Source organism: Hyperolius riggenbachi, chromosome 4 (assembly GCF_040937935.1).
Source record: "Hyperolius riggenbachi isolate aHypRig1 chromosome 4, aHypRig1.pri, whole genome shotgun sequence".
Classification (NCBI taxonomy): Eukaryota; Metazoa; Chordata; class Amphibia; order Anura; family Hyperoliidae; genus Hyperolius; species Hyperolius riggenbachi.
Window position 1 is genome coordinate 79,501,981 of NC_090649.1, and position 6,646 is coordinate 79,508,626.

The 6,646-nt window shown below is 43.7% G+C and overlaps 1 protein-coding gene across 1 annotated transcript in view; it reads right to left on the reverse strand.

Moving 5' to 3' along the window:
- Positions 1-6,646, reverse strand: part of LOC137571308 (uncharacterized) — a 130,915-nt gene that overhangs the window by 41,015 nt on the left and 83,254 nt on the right. The window lies entirely within an intron of this gene.

Consider the following 6,646-nt stretch of genomic DNA (forward strand, 5'->3'; position numbering starts at 1 on the left):
ACCCAGTGCAAAACTGCCCAGAGGTCCACCCTCTATCCTTCCTGGAGAAGGGGCAAGCCTCGCCACCCAGGTGAAGGCTGATTCGTTTTTTAAATTGTGCTCTAATGTTCACCTAGGTTGTGCTGACCAAAATGTTGTGCCAAGGTGTAGTCAGTTAGAGCAGGGGTATGCCACGCTGCTTCCAGATTCGCAGCCTGACACCCGAGAGTCAGGAAGTGACCCGGATGTCAGCCAACGACTCTCTCCCTTACAGGAAGCGCTACGCAAACCCAGCCAGGCCTTCAGAGGTAAGCCTGTTGGTGTGCATCGCACCGTCCGCAAAGCGGACACTGGGACACACCGGACCATGAGGCCTTATGCTTCTGGTGAGTTGTCTAAAGGGCAGTCAGATAAGAAGTCGAGAACCCGTTCGGTAGCTAAGCGGCGCGTAGAGCGGGTCTGGTAGACCCACTCTGTGCGTCCGTCTGGTAGGGGAGAGATGTGACGAACATTACGGAAAGTCGTGCGCGTAAACGCCAACGATTTTCGTATGGCCCCACACAGTTACTGTCAGCCCTGGGTAGAATAACAAATGCCTTTCTTTGCTCTTCTTCTGAGAGCATTGCAGGAGTACAGCCCTCCCCCACATCCTGTTCAGGTCAGGAAAGAATTCACAAGTGGCCAGACCACCTGGGCAGCAGCCATTTGGTCACACAGCTCCTGTTCCACCAAACCAGCTCAAACTGGTTGAGACTCACATTTCCCTCCAAGCTCATAGCTTCACACAATGGGAACATTTACTTTATTAATGATTCAAGATGGGTTTGGCACAGAAAGACAACAAACACATTTCCTGATACCCAGAAATCAGTTCTATCACTCACATGATTTATAATTTTCTGGCTATCAGGAATCAATAGAGAGACCACTTTATCCGGCCTGCGTAGAGCAAATTCGACAGACTAGGCGTGTATAGCCTCATTTAATACACAGTCGCATGCTGCTTATGAATATGGTCTCGGATTTGCGATGCACCCATCTGAGGCGGAATTACACAAATTATTAATAATTGGTACATTTCTTGCTCTAAGTCTGAGGGTGGCAACCTGGCTTCCAGGAGGTAACCCTGCCTTAAACACACCTACTTTCCAGGTAGTGACCGCCCCAAGACTGAGGTCAGTAAAAAGTGTTTGCGAGGAACTCCGCCTCAGTTCTTCAAATTTCCATCTATGAGGGAAGTCCAGACATGTGCTCACGGAGAACCGGGCGCATGTTGTGTACAACGGACTTTTAACCTGAATGCCTACTTTTAAACTGGACTATTTTCTTCATGCTTCAAATGGACTGCTCAGCTAACTAAGTATGAACTTTCTGATTTTATTCCTTTTATTTTTTAAGCTCTGTGTTTTATATGTTAATAGGTGTATATAACTGTATGTAATGCATTTGTGTTATTAAACGTTTAAAAATCGTTTAGCGGTTATGACCTGTTGCTGAACATACACAATCGTACCTATTCTCCTGAACTCGCTACCCTGTGTTTAATAGAAGTATACACCTTTATAACCCAGATGCGAGAACCCGGCCCAGATATAACGATCTGACCCAGGTTCCTGCATACTGCTAAGGGTTAATAGAGCGTTCTCGAAGTCCTAGTAAAATTACAGTAGCGGGCTGTGTAACTCGCTTGGTGGCAGATCTTTGAATTGTATATGTGTGTGGTGAGTCAGTGGGTATCAGAACGCTCCCTTCGCGAGTCAGTTCATCAAATTGCGAACGCGGGTTACCCTTCGTGATGAACAAATGACCGTGTGAGAGGATTTCTGACGCTGATCGATTTACCCCATCCGCAGACCGGCCTTGCGGTCTGTGACACCAATATATACTTATTTCAACAATTAATGCACATATATCAACACAATTTTTATGATCTTTACAATACCAATCTTGATAAAGTCCTGTTTTAGACATTCTGTACAATCCGTTCCACCCTAGGAGAAAAACACATTACAAGAAACATTTTAAGCTCAAGTTTTCGTTTAAACCATTAGGGCTTACACAATTAAATTTTCTAATCCATTTGGCCTCACACTGAAGCAGCAGCTTCTTTCTATCCCCTCCTCTTTGAAGTTTAGGCACATCCTCCATCACAAACCACCGCAATTGGCTGGCTCTGTGTCGGGATTGTAGGAAGTGCCTAGATACAGACGTCTCATATTCTTTTTTGCCCAATGCAAAATTAGTAACAGCCCTTTTATGCTCCTGTATTCGCTCTTTCACAGGTCTTTCAGTCTTTCCGATGTATACAAGCCCACAGGGGCACTTGAGCCCGTACACTACGTATTGACTCAAGCAGGAAAACCTGCCCCTAATAGGTATGCTCGCTCCAGTAGAAGGATGAGAGACACTGCTGCCCTTTATAATGGCCCCACAACAATTACAACATAAACATGGAAATGTGCCTTTCTTTGCATCTCATCTTTCTTTTTAATGGCAATATCAGATTTGTATACCCAGTCCTTTATGGTTTTACCCCTGCGATATGCAAAGACAGGAGGCTCACCAAACAGTTTTCCACCTCCTTGTCCTGTTCAAGTAGAGGCCAAAATCTGCGCACCACCAATCGTATTTTTTCGGACAAATAACCATAATTACACACAAAGGGCAGTCTGTCAGAGGTACGTTTTATCTTAGGCAACAATAATTCCTCTCTAGTCATAGACCTAACTTCCTCACTTGTCCTTTGAAGAGCATGTTTGTCATAACCCTTCTCGATCATCCTTCTCATGAGGGTCTCCGCCGCGGTATTGTAATCCTCGACTTTCGTCGAGATCCGCCGAGCCCTCAAAAATTGGCCCTTAGGGATGCCCTTCTTTACCGTCGATGCATGAAAACTATCGGTACACAACAAGTTATTTTGTTCTGTCGGTTTTTGATACAACTTGGTAACCAATTTGCCTTCTTCATTGTTGATTGTCACATAAAGATAGTGAATACTATCTGAGGACCATTCTGCAGTAAACTTAATGGTGGGGTGTGCCAAATTGGCTTACTCCACCATCTTTTTAAATAACTCGACCAGGCCATTCCACAACAGCAAAATGTCATCCACAAATCTGTAGAATCGGTAAACATATTTACCATAAATCTCGTGGTTGACAAACATGCTCTTCTCCAGACCAGTGTGGAACAAATTAGCAAAGGAAGGAGCAGCAGCTGGCGAGCCCATACTGGTGCCTTGACATTGGATGTAAAATTGATCAAGAAACCTAAAGTAGTTGGAACGCAAGATAAGTTCCAATGCATTTAAAATACAAAACATCTTAGTGTTTGGAATAGTTGTTTCCAAAAGCTTGTCTTCAATGCACTGCATGAGGGATTGAAGTAAACAAGCTTTGGACATCCAATGTACAAAGCACCAAACCCTCCGGGACAGTGCCCAATTCCTCCAATCTGCACAACAAATCCTTTGTGTCAATCAAACAAGTCTTCACATTTTTCATCAAATCCTGCAAAAAAGAATCGACATACTTGGCTAACGGGTACAAAACCGAACCAATGCCCGACACTATCGGCCTGCCTGGGGGCGTATCAAGACACTTGTGTATTTTGGGCAAGAGGTATAGTATCGGTATCTGTGGGTTCTCAACTGTAAGGAAAGCTGATGTCTGTTTATCCAGAACACCATCCTCAACCCCTTGCTGTATTAATATATCGACCTTCTTTTTGATTTCAAAAGTGGGATCTCGATCACACAATCTATAATGTCCCTCCTGATTCAATTGCTGTTGTGCTTCCTGTATATACTGGCACCTATCCTGCACCACCACTGCTCCTTCCTTATCTGCTTTACAGATCACAATTCCATCATTTTCCTTTAAACTTTTCAATGAGTCCCTCTCCATAGGAGACAAATTATTGAACAAAGAAAATTTTTTCTTTTTTTCAAATTGCTCCCATAGGCACCTCATGCAGCACTGCACCTTCAAATAAATCAACAGAGTTATTCAAAATGTCCGGCTCCGTTGCTTTTCTTAAAAAAAGGTCCCTTAGTGATACTTGGTCTGACCGCAAAAGTCATCCTCAACTTAATCGACCGGACAAATTTGTAAAAGTCCACCTCCCATGTAAACAAATCACCGGACACCATAGGTACAAACCCCAGACCTTTCGCTAATACATTCATTTCTGAATTAGTTAGATTATATTGTGAAATATTAATAACTGGATTTCTTACCCCCTCTAACGGTTCCCTCCTCGTTTGGGGTACTCGTCCCGAGGCAGGGGTTGTCTGGGATTGCGCTTTGTTGGTGCTCCTACTACCCCGCCGATACCTCCGGTGTCCGATGCGGACACTTGAAAATCCTGTGCGTCCCTTCCCTCCCGCTGATTGGAGGGAAGTGACGCGGGCGGGTAGCGCCGATACGGAGGAGGTGGGGGAGCGGCGCTAACAGACAGGCAAAGGTAAACATTGTGCTGGCGACAAGCTGTGTGTCGCTAGCACTGCGGGGGGTATAGCGGCGCGCAGGGGGGTCCTGGAGGCACACCATGGGGCAACAGAGGCTGGTGTTAGTGTGCACAACCAGCCTCTGTGCCCCACTAACATAATTAAATCCCACCTCGGGTTCTCTTTAAAACTTTAGAATCATTCTTCTCAACCTTATCTCATGAAAAGTATTTGCTAGGTCACTTCATTCTGAATAATTACATGCCCCTCCTGTTATACAAACACTGTATTAGTTTGGCTTTAGTCATTCACCATTTTCCTATTGCTTGTGGTTTATATCTTTAACCTAAAACAAATATAACTTTAGTGGAAGTCCATGCAAACATTGTCTTTATTTTATTTTAGTTTTGGATAGAATAAGAAATGGTTATATTATCTGATTGTTAATGTTTTCTCTGTCCCCCAATGCGGATATTTTAGAATATTTCCTGTTCTTGGTAGCCCTGTCACTGGGAAAGAACTAAGCAGAATCTTCTCAAAGGGAACACATATAGCAATAAAAACCTCAACATTATTGTAAGGCCCTGTTTCCAGATGGTGACACTTGTTTTGGTGTGAATATGTGTCTAAATCTCTCTAGCCCAAAAAAAAAACAAACAAACCAAAACAAAACAAAAAAGCACAGAAAATGTATTTATTGAACAGTCTCAAATAAAGTGGTGTAACTATTAGTGATCCCCACTCCTCCCCCTTCTGCAGAGCAGTGCAGTGGAACAGTTTAATATTTACCTGCTCCAGTGCTGCTTCAGGTCTCCTCTAATCTTCCTAGCAGTCACGTGCTCTGTGCTGCATACCTCTGGCTCTGAATAAATGTCATGTGATCGGAGCTGAGTTGAGGAAGTGTAGAGTGTGCAGCTCCCGGGAAGAACGGAAAAGACAAGACGCAGCACTGGAGCAGGTAAATATTACACTGCTCTGCCGCACTACTCTATGTGGGGAGATGGTGCTGGGGAAAGGTGTGTGTGTGTGTTTTACCAGCTACCTGGGGGGGGGGGGGGGGGGGGAATATTTGAATCATGCTTATTTCACAGAGGGGGTCCTGTGGGTTGTTGCTGCACCCAGGCTCAAACTGACAATGTTTCAACCAGAAACACTGTAATATTCTAGATGGGATGGCAGTGTACTGTGGAGCTGATCGAGGACTTCAGGAAGACTTCCCCCACCCCTCCTCCAATCTACATTGGTGGCACTGAGGTGGCCAGAGTATCCTCTACCCGTCTCCTAGGCACCACCATCTCCAGCGAATAGAATCCCAACATCACTGCCACTCAGCGGAAAGCCCTTCTTCCTGCAGGAAACTGCCAGGAGTACCACAGTCCTCACAGTCTCTTGTGGGAGGGGTTTCACCACAATATCAGTCATACAGCGCCCCTTGATGGTCTGTTTGTGAAAAGGAATAGATTTCTCATGTAAAAGGGGGTATCAGCTACTGATTGGGATAAAGTTAAATTCTTGGTCAGAATTTCTCTTTAAACAATACCAGTTGCCTGGCAGCACTGCTGATCTATTTGGCTGCAGTAGGGTCTGAATCACACTAGCAACACTCATGCAGCTAATCTTGTCAGATCTGAAAATTATGTCAGAAACACCTGATCTGCTGCATGCTTGTTCAGGGTCTATGGCTAAAAGTATTTGAGGCAGAGGATTAGCAGGACAGCCAGGCAACTGGTATTGCTTAAAAAAATATGGCAGCCGCCATATCCTTCTCTTTTCAGTTGTCCTTTAAATGAGCGCATTGATTAACTACTTGATGAACACAGTTCCCATTCATTGATCTGTATCATCGTATGAAAAACCGACAGCTTCTCTAAAAAGCCGCAAATTTTTCTAAGTGTCATGTCATCCCTTCTGTTCCTGTAAGCGAGAGCTCTCACTTAAAGGATGAATAACAAAAAAATCACTGTCGCCATCTTGTGGCCAAATAGTAAAAGTACATCTACATATATATATTTTTTTAAATATACACAATCAATTACATTTAAAAGTATCTGTTTACCTCCCCACTCCAAAAAACCCCAAATAACATTTTTTATTTAAAAAAAATTACAATTAAAACAAACAAACAGCATAAATCGTTACCTAAGAGTCTGAACTTTTTTAATAGGCATGTCACGACAGTATATTACTATCATTTTTTAAATTATAAGCCTGTAAATAGTG